Here is a 22,178-nt window from a genome sequence, read left to right as displayed (position 1 = left end):
GGTATTTGAAAGCTGTAACTGTAGCGACAAACAGAGAACTGTTTTTGCGGTCAGACAACTGAAGACCGAAGTTTTAAGCTGGTGGAAGTTATTGGCAGACACGATGCCACATGGAGAAGCCCTGAAAATGTCTTGGGAAATGTTCTTGGAGCAGTTAAAGATGCAATACTGCTCAGAGATAGATATGATAGATCTAAACAATGAATTTCAAAACTTAAAGAAAGGGAAAATGAGCATTGACGATTATGCTACTGCGTTTACCGAAAAGATGAAGTTATTTCCATACTTAGTGCCAAATGAACTCTAAAAAATTGAGAGGTTCACAAACAGACTGCCAGCCGACTTTGTCCCAACGGTCAAGATGGCAGCTACTCTGAAGACAGTAGTCCGAGCAACTAAAAATGTGGAAACCCAGTTAAAAGAAAAAGGTCTGGAGAGGACAGAGGTTGGTGAGAAAAGAAATTTTGATGGATCTTCGAGGTCCAACAAGAATAGTAAATTCTCGAAGTCTCATTCGAGAGGAAGAAGAGGCGAAGCAAAGTGGTGTGATAAGTGTAAGAAGAAACATGTTGGAAAATGTGGTGAGGAGGTCACTTGTTTTAAATGTGGGAAGCCAGGGCACTACGCCAGCGAGTGCACAATCAACAAATGGGTGTGCTATGGATGCCACGAAGAAGGGAATGTTTTAAAAGATTTCCCGAAGAAGAAGGATGTAGCAAAGCCTAATCTCCCACCAAAGCCAAAAGCCAGAGCTTTCTAGATGACACTAGAAGATGCAAAGGATGCGGTGGATGTCGCATCAGGTACCTTTTTTGTAAATGGATTGCCTACCAATTTATTGTTTGATTCCGGAGCGAATTACTCCTTTATATCACATAAATTTGGTAAAAGACTAGCATTGCTTATAGAAAAACTTGATGATGCCCTAATTGTAGAAGTTGCTAGTGGCAAATTTATACCTGTTAGCGATTGTATTATGAATATCGTCATCGACCTAAACGGAAACGAATTCCTTGAGAAGTTGTTTCCCATTGAGTTGAATGGTTTCATGATCGATGCTAAGAAGGAGAAAAAGGATGTGCAAAGTATACTAGTGGTGCGTGAATATCCGGAAGTTTTTCCCGAAAATCTTCATGGATTTCCCTCTGATGGACAAGTGGAGTTTAGAATAGACTTGTTACCAGGAAAAACACCGATAGCAAAAGCCCCATATCGATTAGCACCAACAGAGATGAAGGAGCTTATGACGTAACTTCAAGAGTTGCTGGACAACGATTTCATTAGACCTAGTTCATCACTCTGGGGAGCTCCGGTGTTATTCGTGAAGAAGAAAGATGGGAGCATGATAATGTGTATAGATTACAGCGAGCTGAACAAGGCAACAATAAAGAACAAGTACCTGTTGCCAAAAAATTGATGACCTGTTCGATCAACGTAAGGTTCGAGCTATTTCTCGAAGATCGATCTTAGGTCACGATATCATCAGCTAAAGGTAAGAGAGCAGGATATTGAGAAGACTGCATTCAGAACAAGATATGGACACTAAGAGTTTTTGGTTATGTCATTTGGACCAACCAATTCTCCAACAGCCTTCATGGATTTAATGAACATGGTTTGTAAACCATTCCTAGATAAATCCGTGATAGTGTTCATAGATGACATTATGATTTACTCGAAAAGTCGGGAGGAGCATAGCAGACACTTGCGAGAAGTGTTAGAAGTATTAAAAAGGAGAAGCTGTATGCAAATTTCTCCAAATGTGATTTTTGGATTCAAGAAGTCCAATTTTTGGGTCACGTGGTTACCCAAGAAGGGATTATGGTTGACCCAGCTAAGATTGAAGCTATAACAAAGTGGGAACAACCAAAGAGTCCTACGGAGATCCGAAGCTTTCTAGGATTAGCTGGATATTATCGAAGATTTATCCAAGGCTTTTCTTCAATAGCTGCTCCATTGATAGCTTTGACCCACAAGGGAGCTACTTATACTTGGAGTGAGAAGCATAAGGAAGCATTCGAGAAGTTAAAGAAGAAATTATGTGAAGCACTGATTCTTTCTCTACTCGATGGAGTTGAAGACTTCGCAGTGTATAGCGATGCGTAGGGAGTTGGGTTGGGATGTGTTCTAACTCAAAGAGAAAAGGTGATAGCATATGCATCTTGACAATTGAAAGAGCATGAAAAGAACTACCCCAATCATGATTTGGAGTTGGCAACGGTAGTATTCGCCCTAAAGATATGGAGGCATTATCTTTATAGCACAAAGTGCAAACTTTTCACTGATCATAAGAGTCTTCAATATCTCTTTAATCAGAAGGAATTGAACATGAGGCAACGACGTTGGCTAGAGTTACTCAAAGACTACGACTGTGAGATAATTTGCCACCCTGGTAAAGCTAATGGTGTCGCTGATACTCTCAGTCGGAAGGTAAACCTTGAAAAGAAAAGGGCAAGAGCGTTGAGAATGAAGTTATCTCGACAATTGTGGAAAGCATAAAAAAAGCTCAGGAGGAAGCTTCAAATAAAAATGACCGAAAGGAAGATCGTTTGGGCAAAACGTTAGTGTTCGATATAAACGGTCAAGGATTGAAGGTATTCCAAGACAGGATTTGGGTACCTAAGACGGGAGGAATAAGACATCTTCTGATGGAGGAAGCTCACAAGACCATGTACTCGATTCATCCCGGCAGCACAAAGATGTATAGGGATCTAAAACCCTATTACTGGTGGCCGACGATGAAGCTCGATGTTGCTAAGTATGTGGCCGAGTGTGTGACATGTGCGAGAGTTAAGGCACAACATTAGAAACCGTATGGGAGTTTAGAACCTTTACATGTACCCATGGGTAAATGAGAAGACATTACCATGGATTTTGTGACTAAACTGCCCAGAACGAAAAGCGGTCACGACATGATTTGGGTGGTCGTTGATCGATTTACTAAAAGTGCACACTTCATAGCAGCCAATGAAAAATGGTCTATGGATAAACTTGCAAATGCCTACGTGAAGGAGATAGTGAGACTTCACGGTGTTCCTTTAACGATTGTATCAGATCGTGATAGTCGTTTCACGTCGAGGTTTTGGAGAAGTCTACAAGAGGAATTGTGTACGAAATTGTGTCTAAGTACAACTTACCATCCGCAAACCGATGGTCAGAGCGAGCGAATGATTCAAACATTGGAGGATACGCTGAGAGCATGTACCCTGGAATTCCAAGGTAACTGGGATGAACATTTACCTCTGGTAGAATTTTCCTACAATAATAGTTTCCACTCAAGCATCAAGATAGCACCTTACCAAGCTTTGTATGGAGAAAAGTGTCGAATGTCGTCGTGTTGGCTTGAAGCTGGAGAAAAGCAGTTTATGGGACCCGAGATAGTCCATCAGACTGCTGAAAAGTTGAAAGTGATTAGGGAAAGGATGTTAGCAACTCAGAATCGTTAAAAGAGCTATGCTGACAAGAAAAGACAACCGATATCATTCGAAGTTGGAGATTCGCTTTTACTAAAAGTCTCGCCGTGGAAGGGACTTATAAGATTTGGTAAAAGGGGAAAGTTGAGTCCAAGGTTTATTGGACCGTTTAAAGTTCTTCAGAGGATTGGGAACCAAGCTTACAAGCTAGAACTACCAGAAGAACTAGATGATATTCATAACACTTTCCATGTGTGTTATTTGAGGAAGTTCATGGGAGATGTTCCCGATATAATTCAAATTTCTGAATTAAGGTTGGATGAAAGCAAGAGGTTAATTGAAGAATCGGAGGAAATCGTTGACCGTAAGACTAAGAAGTTACGACGCAAGATGGTCTATTTAGTGTTTTTGCGATGGAAACATACGAATGTGCCAAATCTCACCTGGGAAACAGAGAGTGACATGATGAGTCGCTATCCACATTTGTTTGCTAATGTGTGATTCCGAGGATAAAATCATCCTAAAGGGGAGAGAATTGTAACGCCCGTGTTTCTAGGCTAGGCATTAATGATGATGTAATAGTCTAGGCCAACCTTTGTAACTTGTTTTGAAATAATAAGATGTATTATTTGATTATTATATGTTTTATGCTTAATTATTATAATTTAAAAAGTTAAGGATAAAAATAAGCGTTGAAAATAAATGTTAGATAAAGCCGATATCTATGAAGAAAATTGTAGTGGTTGAAACAAGGATTCCGGAGATATAAAGAATACCGAAATCCGCGTTATAACGAAGAAGTTATGACTTGTCGAAGTTTCGCGACAGAACCGGCACGACTTTGTGTAACGTAAAAAGTGAATTTACGATAAAGTGATTTTTAGCCTTATCAATCTAAACGAAAATCGTAGTGCTCGTTAAACCGAGAGCGTGCATAAAAAGAATGCCCAAATCCGACTTCGTATGAGGAAGTTATGATTTTTCCAAGTTTCAACTTAACAATATGCATCCCGAAACTCGAATTTTAGATCGAGTGATTTTTAGCCGAAAAAACCTAAATGAGAATCGAAGATCTTGTTGATAGTAGTTCAACGGTAAAAATACAGACGAAAACGGACGTCGGATGAAGAAGTTATGAATTTTTAACGGACTTTTCCTGTCCCGGCATGTTAAAAATATAACTTTAAAAATAAAGTCAAAATGAGCCGACGGAGTCTAAATGAAAGTTGTAGAGCACAGCCTCACCTACACGTGGATATAAAGAACGTCAAAAACGGAGCTCGTATGCGAAAGATATGGATTTTTGAAGTTTGGAAAAATCTGTGTACGCCCAGCGTACTCGTGTGTGTGATCCGAAGCCGGCCACGTCAACACCCTCTTCACATACGACACATTTCACGCAGGTTCGACACATCTGATGCCACGCATCACCCTACGCCCAACGTACGAAGGCTTACGCCCCACGTAGAGCACCACTGAGCAGTACGCCCAACGTACCTTGGATTTACGCCCAACGTAACTTCAAAGTTCAGCCACTATAAATAGCGAACGATGCCATCCGATTTTAGGTTACAATTTTCATTCTTTCTCCTCTATACTTTCTTCTATACTGCAAAAATTACCCCCAAGCCTATTATATCATCCTAGCATCATAAGCAAGTCTCGGAGAGCCCGAAGATCCCTAGAAAAAGAGTTTTCGAGTCGAAACTCTGCCCACGTGAAGCCCGGTTTTTGAGAAAACATCTCGGTTTCATCGAAGAATATTGTTTTTAGGGACGAAGTGTTGTCCAACCGCCATCTTATCAAGTGAGTGTATAGTCACTTTCATCTTACATATAGATATGAAGTATTTTCTATAAAATATGTGCTATGTGTAATTATATTGTTTGTTTATTTGAGATGAGTGTTGAATAGATATTTTATACAAGTTTTAAACTGTATATGTATTTTTATCAACAACTATGTTGGGTAAAACATGGGTAGATGAAATAGTTGATGTGTGTTAAAATGATGAGAGGCCTCGATATTGTTCTTGTTTCAGTCATCTAGCGGAGTATGGATGACGGCCACAAACTTTTCTAGACAGTCCAGTGGAACGCTAGCAGGCTCGCAACTTATAGGTGTTTGTGAACTTAGTGTTCAATGGTATATTCCATCCCCCACATGGTTGCCTTAGTTGACATAAATTGCTGAGGAATCCCTAAAGCAATGTTGTCACCCCGATGAAAATCGTTAGGCTAAGTCCCTTATGATAGATGTTTAGGGATGTAAAGTGAGGATAACGGGAATGAGTAATCAGGGTTATTGTTGATTGATGAAATTAATAAATTTATTTTTGGTTGATGAATTTAATAAATTTATTATTATTTGTGGGTTGAAAACCGTATATGCTCACCAGGCTCCCAAGCCTGACCCAGTCAGCTTTTTATGTTACAGGTAGTGGACCCAGAGCATAGTTGGATGATGATGAGGGATTTTTGGATTATAGGCCAGTAGATGTAAATATCTGTTGTAAGGCTTATAATGTACCGTTTATGCTTTTGGTCTGTATCGGAACATGACATTCCGATGTTTTGTTATATAATGAAAATATATTTCTTTAAGAATTGTTTTGATAAATTTTTATTATATTTTGTTTTGGGAACAAATTCCGCAACAACTTTTGGAGGATTACTCTGGTTTTATTTTAAAAGCATAAACTAAATCGGTCTTTTAAGGCCGAGAAATTTGGGGATGTCACACTGGCCCACATTAAATTAACCCAATACTTAATAAGATAATTAATATTAATACCTGGTAAATCCCCGATGTTACGGATAGACTGAAGGCGAGTGAGGCGTACCAATCAGGCCGAAGGCCCGGAGAAGGGTACGGATAGACTGAAAAGCCTGGTGTCGCGTACCAGTCATGTTGAAGGTTCTGTGAGTGTACCAGGTAGACTGTAGGCCGGTGGGAGGTTCCAGTGAGACTGAAGGCTCTGTATACATGTTGTTTTCTGTTATTATTTATGGTTATATGATGTGTTGGTATTTTGGGGGAACTCACTAAGCTTTGGGCTTACAGTTTTGGGTTATGTTTCAGGTACCTTAGATGATCACGGAAATACAAAGACGTGATCGTGCACATCATCATGTTTTGTTTTATGATTTTGGGAAAACTCAGATATTAAAACATGTTTTGAAAACTAATTTTGTAAACAATGATGATTTGTGGATTGGTTTTAAAAGTTTAATTTTTTCATGAATTTTATGGATGTTACAAGTTAGTATCAGAGCGTTGGTTTGAGCGAATTATATGTATATATATACATATATATATATATATATATATATATATATATATATATATATATATAAGTTATAAATATTATAACTTGAAACTTATACATGTACTTATGAGATGTACCATTTATTCTAAGAGAGTATCATACACTTTCACGTGTATACTTATCGAACATACTCGGCTTATACCTTATACAACGTAAATCATTTTGCCTAGTGACTTATCCACGTATAAGTTAGTGCTATCTACTCTCGAACATTACGACCCAAATGACTATCCATGTACTAGATAGAGCAGGTTATTCGTATACATTAGTTAAGGGCTTTTATTGTGAGACGCTATTCATTACCTAAGTATAGACACTTAGAATACCCACACTACTATAACCATTAATCTACGAAGCAATATACGTATGTATAGATCTATACAATGTTGATGTCCCCACCTATGGTTTGTAGCTATAACCATGACGGTCAATTTGAAGTGGGTGATTACTATCTACAGTCATTTCTATGACGTCTAATGAAGTGTTGTAAGGGGTACTACAGTCATATAGCTTGGTTATAGGACTCACTATAAATGTTAACTAGATCTCTCATTCTCTACAAACCATGGACTTGGTTTCTCTCTCTACAAACCATGGATTTGGTTTCTCTCACTACAAAACACTTTAAGTATGGATTTACTTATGGTTTCTCTCACTACAAAAAAATTTAAAGTATGATTTTTCTTACAAGGAAAAATACTTTTTAGACATTTTAAAATTATCATTACTGCACTAGCAGAAAACTTGTAACTCTCACCAACCTTGTGTTGACCCTCAAAACTACATATATTATCACGGAATCACTAAACAAGCATTTTAGACGACGGAATAGGCATGGATTTCAGGCGACCTAGTTTTCTAGTTTTTGTTATATCTGCCTAGTTGTCTAAGGAAATTCATGTACTTTATTATTATCTGTAAGAACCTTGTATTCAAACTTCAATATGGAATACAACTACTGTTTTGTTATTGTTCTACTTATGCTATATATTCAATTGCTTGTGTACCATGAACTAAGTTGCACAGCCCGACATCACGACCCTTCATGGGAAAATTTGTGGTTGTCTATTTTGATGACATTCTCATTTATAGCCACATAGAAGGAGCACTTGGAGCATCTTCGTACCGTACTCAGGACCTTACAAGAGAATGAGTTGTATGCAAATTTGAAAAAAATGTATGTTTTTAACTAACAAACTTCTTTTTCTTGGTTATATTTTAAGTTCTAAAGGCATTCATGTGGATCATGATAAAGTCAAAGCTATTCGTGATTGGCCTTCCCTAAAGACCATCATAGAGGTCTGCAATTTCCATGGCATGGCCACCTTTTACAGGAGATTTGTCAGGATCTTTAGTGGAATTGTGGCCCCAATCACAGACTGTATGAAGAAGGGACAATTTAGGTGGACGGATGAAGAAGAAACAAATTTCAAGCTCATAAATGAGAAGTTGACAACCGCATCGGTCCTTTTATTGCCTAACTTTGAAACAATTTTTGAACTTGAATGTGATTCTTGTGGAACATGTATTGGAGCAGTGTTATCCAAAGAAGGCAGGCTTCTTGCCTACCATAGAGAGAAACTCAATGAAGCACGTCAAAAATGGTACACCTATGAACAAGAATTATATGTTGTAGTTCCAGCGATGTGGCGTTGGGAACATTACTTGATCAAACAAGAGTTTGTGGTCTACTCAGATCATCAAGCTCTCAAATACTTCCAGACTCAAAAGCACTTAAAGAAGGTGCATGCAAGGTGGACAAGCTTTTTGGAAAAATTCAATTACGTCTTCAAGCACAAATCTGGAGCTTCCAACAAACTAGCAGATGTACTTAATAGAAGAACAACCCTTCTTGTCACCATCATCAACGAAGTAGTTGGGTTTGAAACACTAAAGGAGTTGTATGAAACTGATGACAATTTTAAAGCGATATGGGAGGAAATCGACACAAAGCAACATAGCGGTAACTTTCTCATTCTAGAAGGATATTTATTCAAAGGGAATCGTCTGTGTCTTCCTAGAACTTCCCTCAAATACAAAGTAATCAAAAACTTACATGTAGGAGGATTAGGAGGATATCTTGGAAGAGATAAGACAATTGTTGTAGTAGAAGAGGGGTACTTTTGGCCACAATTGAAATGAGATGTGGGAAGTTTTGTCCAAAGGTGTATGGGCTGACAAGAGGGCAATGGAAAGGCTTAAAACACATGCCTTTATATGCCCCTACCAATTTCTTCTGGACCATGGAAGGATATTCCTATAGACTTTATTTTGGGCCTTCCTAGGACCCAAATAGGGGTAGATTCAGTGTTCGTGGTTTTAGACTGGTTCTCAAAGATGGCCCATTTCATACACTAAAAGAAGACATTTTATGTTGTCCATGTGGCCAAACTCTTATTTCAGGAGGTTTTCCGTCTACATGGGGTGCCCAAATCCAGAACCTCTGATCGGGACAGTAAATTTCTGGCACACTTTTGGCTAACATTATGGCGACATTTCGGAACAAAACTGAACTTTAGTAGTACCGCCCACCCACAATCTGATGGGTATACTGAAGTTATCAACCGTACTTTGCGCAATATTATTTGATGTTTATGTGGGTAGAAACCGAAGATGTAGGATGCAGCCTTAGCACAAGCCGAATTTGCTTACAACAATGTTATTCATAACTCGACTGGTTTGTCACCATTTTCTGCAGTCTACAAAGCACCCCCACGACAGGTGTTGGATTTGGTTGAGCTTCCAGGGAAAATGACGATAAAGCCAATAAAATTATAGAAGACATGTAGAAGACTCATGAAGAGGTGAGAGAGAAGATTGTTCAATTCAATGCTAAGCACAAAGCAGCTGTTGACAAATGTAGGCATCCCATGTTATTTGAGGTGGGAGATGAGGTGATCGTATACCTTCGAAAAGAGCGCTTCCATGTGGGCACTTATAGTAAGTTGAGCCAACGAAAATATGGTACCTACAAGGTTTTACGGAAGATATATGATAACGTCTACATCGCTGATCTACTAAATTCAGTGTCCATCTCTAAAACTTTCAATGTCTCCGATATTTACAAATACTACCTGCAACAGGAAGTTGTCTTTCACGAGAATTCGAGGTCGATCTCCTCTCAAGTGAGGGGGAATGATGCGGAGCACATAGATGATTTGGCATAAACGTTTATGGACAAGTAGGAGAAAGACAAATGGGGCCAAAAGATGTCCAACTTAAAACGAGGATAACTTTTGATCCGTAACGAATTTTGAGGCGTGCAATATATCGACGATAATGTATTGACGGGCCGAAGCTCCTGACAGGTCACAGTCAACCCTCAAATTCCAATGTTTAGGCCCCCAAATCTTAGTTTTCCTTAATTATTGAATAATTTCCACTTTTATTTTATTTTGTTTTAATGACAGAATATATGTTTTCATTAATTTCTAAAATTCTCTTTCTTATTTAGAAGGTTAATTATTAGAATTAATTGTCAATTTCAGTTTTTCAAATTTGGTCGTACCTGCGAAATTTAGCATCGCCCTTTATAAAGGGTTCTTGTAAGCCTTTACAGTCATCTTGAATTTCAGTATTACAATATTTTTGAGTTTCTCTCCATTATTTGCTTTCGTTCAGCGTCATGGAATGATATATATACCCACATGACTACAAATATAATGTAAAAATATATTATTTTTTAACACTCACTTGCACAAAAACAATTATTATTTTATTCACACAATTATACCAAGTAGAAGTAATAAAAGGAAACATAATGTAATCTCACAAAAATATAAGTATAAATCATTAAAACAAACACTTTGAATAATCATAGAAGATTTTAATTAGAAAAGAAGTATACATGTTTAAAATTTGTACCGTTACAAAAATACTTGTGAATAATTAGTGGTTGAAATCAATTGACTTCTAATAGAACCAATCTAATCCAATTATCTATTAGATGTTGGATTTTAATTGGATATTAGATTCAAATTTATTCATTGGATATATCTTGTTATCCATTATCCAATCAACTCTAATACAGACTCCAGTTTCTATCAAATTGGATCGGTTAAGTTTAGTTATCATTGAATATCCATGTTCGTCCTAAAACTGATGCAGTTGTAATTGAAACTTTAGGTAAATAGGGCGGACATGGGATATTCGGTTCAAATTGAAACTTTCATATTTTCATTCTAAGTCACGTAGTCTAGGGGCTCTTTAGGTAAATAGGGCGGACATGGGATATTCATTATCATTCGTACTCACCCACCCAACCCTACACACCCACATTGATGGATCCTATGTTTACTTTCAGTCCTCCATTTTCTTGTGCATGTACTTTGCCCCACCTTTTTTCACAAAACTGCTATTAAAAAGGAAAAAGTTAGTGGAACTGGATTTTTTTTTCAAATTGAATTTTCAAAAGTTCTGAAAATGAAAGCAAGATGTCTCTTTCTTACATTTCCTTTTTGTCCATAATAATCAAGACAAGTCACATGTGTCCCCATTCACCCTTGTAAGGTTTATATTAATTATGTTGATTATGAGATTTACCTATATTAAATATGTTAATAATATTAATTAGTTATAATCACTATCGCTTAATGATAGTTCATTTTGTATGAAATATTCCAAAATAAACTTGTTTTAAGTGATTTACATTGGTGTTTATGGTTAAATTCATTAATTTATTAATATTTTTTCTGGCTACATTTTATTTAAACGCATTTAAAAATAATGATATATTTGGAGAAAGTGAGTGCCATAATGAATGAAAGTTAATTTGTAACAGTTTATGATTTACGCGGTAAAAATAAGGTATTTTATTGTAATTTTGACGTTTGATAAAAACACAAAAATGGTTTATCAGTTAACACGAACACGCCCTAACGAAGAAAATCTCTTTGTCTTGACTATTTTGATTTAATTGTTCTTTAGTGTATGAAGTAAAAAGAAGAAAACCTAAGTCATGCCCATTAAATAAAAAATAACAACACGAATATATCAAGACTCAAAATGCCGATACTATCTTTTACAAAAAGAAAAAAGTCTTATAAAGTTATCTTAACAAACCAATATAATGGGATGATGTTTCCTTTCCATTAAGTGATTAAAGTTGGTTTGTCTAAAACAGAACACTGTTAATAGTGATTTACTCTGTTTTCCACTCATTTATTATATTATAATTTATTTCTTTGATATGTCGGTTAAAAAAGGGTAAAACAAATCCAAGATTATGTAACCTAATACAAAATTCAAACATGCATAATGCTCCAATAATTATTCTATAGTGTGAAATTTTGAAAATTTTAAATTATAAATAACAAAAAGTTTGTCAATAGCAAATCAAATGTAACAAGACTAGAGCTTCATACAATGAACGTTTGAAAAGTTACATCAACTTTTGGATTTATAAAGTCTATAGATTCTATTTCTATAGTAGTATTGGGATTTGACGTTGGCTCTAGGTTGAATAATTTGCCAACAAAACCAATTATTTAAATAATCGATATAAGAATGAATTATTTGCTTCTTCGTTTATTTTAAATAATGCTTCTCCAAACAATATTGATTAAGACATCCCACCTAAGTTCCAACAGTGAGCCTAAGAGAAAATATTATAAACTTTAATGTGTATTTCTTACCCTTGACATTTATGATATAAGGAAGTTTGTTGAATATACCAATTAGTTCTTTCTAATAGAGCATGTCATACATACTTTTATCCTTGGGGCGAACAGTTTATTCTGATAGAGCAATTTGAAGTTTGTAAGGACAACTTATAAAATTGAAAAATACATCATAGAAACGGACAATTTCCAACCAGTGTACGATAATTTCCAACATATAATAGGCTTTACTATCATATAATATGTGTGAGTAAAAAACAAAATTTTAATGCAGTGAGCAATCAGATCCAACCATGATTTACTTATCACATACTACCCTTTGGGTAAGGATGTTATGGCCCGGATGACATTGAAGAAAATCGACATTTTGGAGTTTGGGTTAATATATATTCAAATAATGACAAAATAAGTATGTTAACGATTTTAAAATTTTACAAGTACATGATAGTCAAAGACCTCACAATGAAATCAAGTGTCGTATATAGCAACCAAAACGGGTTGATTCTCTTGGCCTGCATTAATAGTTGTGTTTTTCAGTGCATTTATATATAGATGACCAGCCCCAGATGTACATTGGCATAAATATGCATGTTGAATGAAGTGAGAGAGGTTAGCTTGCTATAAAGGCAACTGACACTACTCATTGACTTAACAGTCTCACTTGAATTCAATATTCAATATCCTACTTTACTCACCCCCCAACAATCAATATATATATATATATATATATATATATATATATATATATATATATATATATATATATATATATATATATATATATAGAGAGAGAGAGAGGTTCAGGTGTTTAAAGTATTTTTATTGTGTTATTGTATGCATAAATGTGGGCCAATCAAAATTAAATAAAAAATTAAATAATTAAATAAATAAATAAGGGTAATAAAGTAATTTTGTAAATAACTTCCACAAATACCTCCTATAATTATGCTATTTATTTTGACTTTGACCGAATTTCTTCTCATTCTTATATAGGGCGTTCACTATCAAAAACCCTATTCCACCATTGCCGACTGAATTGCTGCACGCTGCTGTTCTTCACGATCTTCTTCCTTCTTCAATCTTCATTCTTAGTAACGTTTCTCCATTGCTAAAATCTTCAGTCATTTTTCCACACACCCCCCATTCTTCCAAGCATATCACACACTCACCCCCTAAACTCTCTATTTCACCCGTACCTTTTATCTCCACAGTCGGCATGGCGTCGATCGATGTTTGAGGCGCCAGTGGCTGGCCGTCCTTCCTCATCAGATCGTTCATCAGGGATTCGAAACCAATAGTAGCCCCACCTCCTCATCACCACCATTCGAAACCAGTCCTTACTCAATTCATTTCGGTTAGGTTAAAGATTAGGGATTTCTTATTCAAGTAACCCTGCAAAATTATTGATGAATTTGGCATTAAAGTAACCCTGCAAATAATTAGAATTTTAGTTGCTACTAAATTGAGAGTTAGATTTGGTTTTGTATGATTGATAATAGGGGTTTGTGTTTAGAATCAAACAAAGTTCATATAATTTCTTACTTTACTACTTCTGTTTAAGCCAAAAGGAGACAATTGATATTTGGTAATTGATATGAATTTTTTGATGGTCTTGAATTACTCGATGATGTTCATGTTGTTGAGAAAACAAAAGTGTTGACCAGAACAAGACCTCTCCTTATCTAGGCGTAGATTTGGTATTTTTGTCTTCCTTTTTTTTTTTTTTCCATTTTTAAACAATTTTCATCATGGTTTTGTTTAAATTTTATTTCTCTTTAATGAGTTTTACATGACTTTATTTTGGTTTGCTTCTTTATGCTTGAATTTTATCTTATATTGTTGGTTTATAATGATCAAGTGTTGAATACCATTATTTTTGTAGGTACGAAACGAGAGATATCAAAGCAAAACATGGTACATATGAAACTTACAACATTCTACTGGAATGGAATCTTGAATTCTGATTATGTCAGAATAGAATCTTGAAGATGAACATTGTATGGAATGAAGATGAACAATGACCACCGATCTTCCAAAAAGAATGGATTATTCTACCAGAATAATATACAATATAATGAAAAAAAATAAATGTAATAGTATATTCTGGTAGAATGATTTATATAGTGTGTTTTTTTGTTATTAATAAGTGTAACATTCTCATGGAATATATATATATATATATATATATATATATATATATATATATATATATATATATATATATATATATTCTTTTCTAAGAATGTAATGAAAATTTTTTAACTTGTGTCCAAAATTTTGTTATTCTTCAAGAAGTTAATTAAATCAAAATATATATTATGTCAGAATGTGTATTCTTGTATGGTTTAATCATATTTGTTATTTTTCAATATATTGATAAAAATATTCCGTCAAAATTTTCGAATTAGGAGAATTATCATACATACAATCAGATTTTTAAAATTAATATAGTCTATTTTCCTTAAAATATGCAATTTTCCTTTTTTAAATTTATGTTAATTGACTAAAATATACTTAGAATGAAATTAGATGGTATTTTTTAATTATATTTAATTTAATAATATGTATTATTCACTTTCCAAAATTAAGTAAAATGATTGGCCCACAATTATGCATATAATAACACAATATTTAGTTTGAATAGAATAACCTAAGCCTATATATATATATATATATATATATATATATATATATATATATATATATATATATATATATATATATATATATATATATATATATATATATATATATAAGTTTCCCGAGAACCAAACCAGGGCCGTTAGATCAAAATAATAAAAGGTTAGGATCATTTGTGGCATTTTTGTAAATACATGGTAAAAAAACAACACGGGGGCATGATAACTAAATGATTCAGGGGCATTTTAGAGATGAATTACCTGTGCGTCTCTCTCTCTCCCTCTCTCTCTCTCTCTATCTATCTCATCCAACCTCCTACCGTCACATCGCCTCCAAAGATGGCCCCTTCGCTCATCTTCTTCTTCATTGTCGTTGTCTTTGGTCGCCGGAGACGATGTCTTCATCCGTCATGACTCCAATCGTTGAACATGGAGGAGCATCACTTCGGTAAATCACATGTGTCGCAGGAAGAAGACGATTACAGGTTCACTCTCTTCAAAACTAACCTCCGCCACACAAATCGTCATCAAAAGCTTGATTTGTCGGCTTATCCATGGCATCACTGGATTCTCCGACATGACTCCATCGGAATTTCGAAAGCATCTCGGATTGAGATCTCGATTTTATATTTGGATCCAAAGTCCATCATCGTTGATTTATTCGGTTAATCAGAAGAGAACGAAGATTGATTTCGAAAACTACAGAAAACTCTGTTGCACGTTTCCTCTGATCCTATGATTATGTAAGTTTCACTTTTCTATTGATTTTAGTTAGTTGTTTCAATCCAAGAAGAAGGTCAGATTTACATTCTTTTTTATTTTATTAAACTGATAGCAATTATGAACTGATAATTTGATTTTGATTTTTGATTTCTTCTGTTTCTTATAACAAAATTAGGGATAATATTATGTAATGCTATTCTAGTTTCAGATTTATTGTACTATTCTATGATATAGGTTTAAATTTGTTGATTGGTTAATGAATTCAAGGTGTTTGTTAAAATGCATCAATGAAAAAGACTATAGAACGATCAATTATCGTTATCTGTGTTGTAAACTAGATAATTTTAAACAAATTTCTTTTCTTTTCTGAATTGAACTGCTACCTTTTTTATACGTTATTAACTTTGCTAATTCTTATAGATAAAAAGATTCATTTGAAAAAAAAAATCATTGACTTAGATGCAATTTATAGGAGATAAAAGACATTGGTCGATGTTTCAAGACTAAACATGTCACATGGGGATCATTCTTCTCATCAAAAGTCATTGATCTGGTTCAAGAATACAATGCTCAACATAAGGATAATGTCATTGCAATCATGCTCGACACCAAGACACGTGTCCTCATATCACCAATTCCAATTTTTTGTCCCACACACCCACCCACCTAATCAACTCAACTTTTTTCCGTAATCAACTGATGCCTTTTTGTAAGGACCTGAGGTCAGGAGTGGGGTTTTGCCACAACCAGTTAACTTAGCAAGTACCCAAGAATTCACTTTCACAATAAAAAGAGGTGTTGGTACAACAGACTGTGTTAGTGTTAATTATGATGATTTTCTTAATGATGTAGAAGCTAGTGACATGCTTCTGGTTGATGGTATGTTAACATGTCTATTCAGCTCTAATTACTTGTGATCCAGGAGATGTAATGGAGACTATTCAGAAATGTAAAAACTTCAAGATTAGGTGTTCAGTTATTAGTCTCTCTATAGAACTTTATATATGCAAGTATTTATGCCAAGAAACTGGAGGGTTATATTTTGTTGCTTTAGATGAGGCGAGGTCAAAAAAGTAATTTCAAATCTTTTAGTCCAAAATATATGTAAGAAGTTAGGTAAATTACATTTTTGGTCCTTGAATATAGCTCTGTAGCTGGTTTCTTCAGTTTTGGTCCTTTGTTGAAGTTTTTGTAATGTTTTTGCTTCTGTTTCAAGTAAACTCACTATATTTTGGAGCAATATTACATTTTTAGTCCCTGATTTACTTTTTAAAAATTTTGGTCCAAAAAGTTTGCTCTTGCGGGTTTGATTCTTGTTCCAAGTATTAACTATATGTTTTGGGACCAAAAATTGGTATTTTTACTTGAAACAAGGACCAAAAGTGTTACAAGAACCTCAAATAGAGACCAAAATTGGAAAAACCAACTAGACTTGGGGACCAAAATTCTAATTTACTCAAATGACTACATTTCAGGACCAAAATTGCAAAAGTCTGCTAAAGTAAACGTTACAAGAACCTCAAATAAGGACCAAATTGCAAGAAAAAATCTTTTTAGGACCAAAATTAAAAAATAGGCTATATCCAATACCCAGGGACTACAAATATAATTTACTTGAAGTTATCTAACATGTATATTGTTTTACAGGGACATTTAAAAGAGCTAATTCTAGAGCATGCACCACCACCTCCCACCATAGCCGAATTTGCAATTACTAATTTTTTATATAAAAAACATCATTTCAATTTTCAACCCCATTCAGTCATGTATTAAGTACTTAATCAGACACAATGTTTGTCTGGAACGGATGTTGCATCCATATTAGATAAAAACTCAAAGATTATAGTAGCTTGCTCTTCTGGAGGTACAATGAAATCTAGCAGCAGATATTATCCAATGTTATGGTGTTATTCAAGTAATGCAGTCGGCTGGATCCTCCTTACGATCTACACTATCAAGAGTGAGTTTTATATCTTTTAATACTTATTCATTTGAAGTTTATAAAAGTGAATGATGTTGTAAATAAATTGCTTTTCTACAGTTGGAGGGGACAATTTGGGTGGTTTCTGAACTTGCGACTGTAGTAGCACAAGATATAACTCTTCTTGATCAATGTGAAGCTTTATTCACTTGTTCATCTTCTCTATAGGTAAATATTTTCATTTTAAATTGTCAAAAAAATTAATAAAACTACAAAGGAACATGTAAATAACATGTAACTCACAAGTGATTTACATGTGAATCACAAGTGATTCACATGTGAATCACAAGTGATTCACATTTGAATCACAAGTGAATCACATATAAATCACAAGTGATTCACATATAAATCACAAACATGTAAATCACAAGTGAATCCCATATGAGTTACATATGAATCACAAATGATTCACATATGAATTACATGTGATTCACATGTAGATCACAAGTGAATCACATAAGAATTACATGTGATGCACATGTAAATAACATGTAACTCACATATAAATTACATGTGATTCACATGTAATTCACATATAAATCACATGTAAATCTTATATGATATATGCATGTGCATTTTTGTGAGTGTTCTTGCATTAATCTAATTTTTTAATTTTCTTGTAGATTTTGAAGAATTTGTGGAAAATATTGAAGAGGTGAAAAGTGATAAATTGAAGAAAATATGAAAATCTTGATATGACGAAATGATAACATTGTGAATCTTTGTAGCATTTTTTATTTTGTATCGAATAAAATATTTGTACTATTATGTTTATATATTGATTAATAAAAATGAGATTTTTATGATTAACTTACGAATATTATAGTATAAGAAATATGCATATATTCATTTGAAAAAAATATGAATATATGCACCTAAAATGTTGATTTTTTTAAAAAAAAATTAGAGTTTTTTCTAAATATTCTAGTTTTTTTATATAAATTTACTGATTTTTAAAAATTTATATTTTTTTAAAAATACAGCTTTATTAAAAAAATTGCAGTTTTTTTTTTAAAAAATTGCAGTTTTTTTTAAAAAGTTGCACTTTTTTGAAAAAAATTGCAGTAATTTAGAAAGAAATGCAGTTTTTTTTTGAAAAAATTACAGTTTTTTTTAAATTACTGTTTTATTAAAAAATTTGCTGTTTTTTTAAATACAGTTTTTTTTCAAAAAAATTGCAGTTTTCTTTTGAAAAAATTGCAGTTTTTTAAAAAAATTCAAAATTTTTAAAAATTTATGCTTTCCAAAAAAGTTAAAAAAAATCTACAGTTAAAAAAAAACGAAAATTATTTTTTTTTTAAAAAAAGTCCAAAATTTTGTTTTATAATGTTAATTTGAGAGCTTTTTATTAATATTTCCAATAATACAAAAAATTAAGTGAGATTGGTATGATGCCGATCATACCCTTAATGATTTGATTTTGATCCAACGCTCCACATTTAGTTCTTAGGTTCTCGGGAAACTATGAGTCTCAACCGATCTCAACCCTATATATATATATATATATATATATATATATATATATATATATATATATATATATATATATATATATATGTTATTGTATTCTAATTAATTATTGTGTGAATGTAAGAATGAATGTAGACCAATGGTTTAGTTATTTTAATTAATGATTTACCTATCTTTAAATTAGGAGACACATTTTTAAATGAGGAAACACATGTTTAATTAATGAAAATTTCGGATTTTAAGGGATATTGATTCTTTTAATTTTGAATTCTGATTTTTTTTAATTAATTCATTTTTAATTCTAACATAATTTTTAATTTTCCTCGATTTTATTCTTTTAGAATGCAATTATGTTAGAACGATATTCTATGAAAATGTCAAAATATATTGTGATAAAGTATATATTTTGATTGAAGTAACTTATTGTAGAAAAACAACATTCTTGAACCTTCAGTTGAAATATAACATGATCCTTATATATTCAAACATTGTAATGCCGATATAGATTCATACATATTCTTACAGAATAATAGTCTAAATAACATCTTTAAATATACAATTATTGAACAAATATATTTGATTCTAAAATTAATTAACAGATAACATTAATAATTTACCTTATTTAATTAATTTTTAAACTATTTTGCCTAAATTAAAAGGATTAGTTAAATATTTATTTAATTACTAAAACTAATTAATAGATAACATTAAAAATTTACCTTATTTAGGTTTTGAAATGATTGGCTCACATTGATTCCTACATATACACAATAATTAGTTAGAATACCTGAACCTAACTATCTCTCTCTCTCTCTCTCTCTATATATATATATATATATATATATATATATATATATATATATATATATATATATATATATTCTCTTTTAAAATATTACAACATAAAACGTATTAATAATATTGTTATATAATATTTAGAATATTACATATTTAATTTTTATATATAATCTATTGAAAAATAATATCAATCCCATATATATATATATATATATATATATATATATATATATATATATATATATATATATATATATATATATATATATATATATATCATTGACTTAACAGTCTCATTTAAATTTAATATTCAATACCCTCTTTTATTCACCTCACAACAAACTCTCTCTCTCTCTCTCTCTAGGTTATGAGGGATTTAAAAAGTCACAAAGACTTATAGCGGAAACAATAAAACAATAACATCATAAGCTAAAAATGGATTCAAGTTTAACCAAATCTATTGCAACTAAAATAAACAATAAGAATCTAGAAATAAATACCCTTGTAGTCCTATGAAACTCTCTTAGATCTTGAGGGAGAGAGAGTGTTAATAGCCCAATATAGAGCTCCTTTTTCATAATCGCATCCAAGATAAGATTCAACAAAGCTTTTGACACCTCCAGATCAAGCGAACACCATGAACACCTTAAAAGTGAGTTCATTGAGTACGCATCACATACTAAGACAGGCGAGCTGCGTCGATGTTGAGCTTGGGAGGTTTCGAGAGAACTTAGGGATAGCGGAATCTATTTTTAGAATTAGTAAAAAATTATCATCGTAAATTCGGTACCTAACACCTTTATATATAGGGGTGAGATTAGGGTTTCCATAAAGTGAGTGTTTGGTCACTAAGAAACTAACTTTTACTTTAAATCCTTTAAATTTACTAGTTTCTAATAATTTACTAATCTCTAACAAATCAACAAACTAAATCGTCTATATTTATCTCTTGTCAGTTATTGTGTATATTTGTTTTTGCATGCAACCCAAAAGGGCCCTATCATTAATAATAATATTACAATCTTCTTGTGACTGTGGGTTGTATATTCCAACAACTCCTACTTGCACAAGTCAACAATACTATATGGTCCAATATTCACTAGTAATAAGTAGAAAGTGTGTGATCCAGCATCTTGTTGTTACTGTGGGTTGTATATTCTTTTTATCTTTATGATATCTATAGGAATGTGAGATGTCGAAAAATGTCATTCTCGAAAATTCAAGATTATACTTCTAGATAGAGACTTGTGTTGACCACAATAAACTACACAATTTATCAATTACCAATTCAGTCTAAGCACGACCATTCATTTTGTGGTCAACACCAAATCATCGATGGGCCTAAAGATATCGAATTCTCCTGTTAAGGTAGAAGGACCAAATAAGCATTGACTACATAGATTCTGCCGATTCCTCATGTCATATTTGGTCATCCATGTATGGTTTCCAGTTACGAATAATGTTGGGGAGAAACCAAGACACACCAGATTATAGGACAAAATCTCATGCATCTTTGTTTAAAGAATATATAATATTACCATATTAGAATTACTTGTGATAGAATCCATGAAGTAATAACTAAGTGGCGAGTTATTCCAATACCTAAAAATTTTATTTAAGTACTCATGAGTATTGGTCACAATCTTATACTGTGTTCATTTATATGGACAATCTACCAATGCTCCATGACAATCTTAAATCACTACTTACTTCCAAGAATAGGACCGACTGTGGAAGTTTGAACAAATTAATATTTTGGAAGTGGCTTAAAACATGTAAAAGAGGAACATAATGATAAACTAATGAACTGATTGATCTCCATCTAATATAAAGATCTCCACTTAATAATTTCCAAATAAGATAAAGACATTGATAGTTTAAGTTCCCAAACCAAAACAAACTAAATTAAATGTGGTCATTCCAATTCATTTTCAAATCTAATGACTTTTGACCTTGTGTGACTATCATACTTAGTCAATGATATTGGCCTAGAGAATGGATCAACAAGATTCTATTGTGATATGACTATATTAACTATGATGTCTTCATATTCGACTAACTATCAAATGTGAAGGTACTTACTGAGTATATACCATGTGATATTGTATTACCTGGGATCCTCACTCAAGATAAATTCACCCTTATAGTCACAAGAAACTTCAAAAGGACCATTAATGATTCAACTCAATACTGAGGCCACTGGTAAATCTA

The sequence above is a fragment of the Lactuca virosa genome, chromosome 4 (genome assembly GCF_052849685.1).
Source record: "Lactuca virosa cultivar CGN04683 chromosome 4, Lactuca_virosa_CGN04683_v6, whole genome shotgun sequence".
NCBI lineage: Eukaryota > Viridiplantae > Streptophyta > Magnoliopsida > Asterales > Asteraceae > Lactuca > Lactuca virosa.
Note: the sequence above shows the minus strand (reverse complement) of the source record.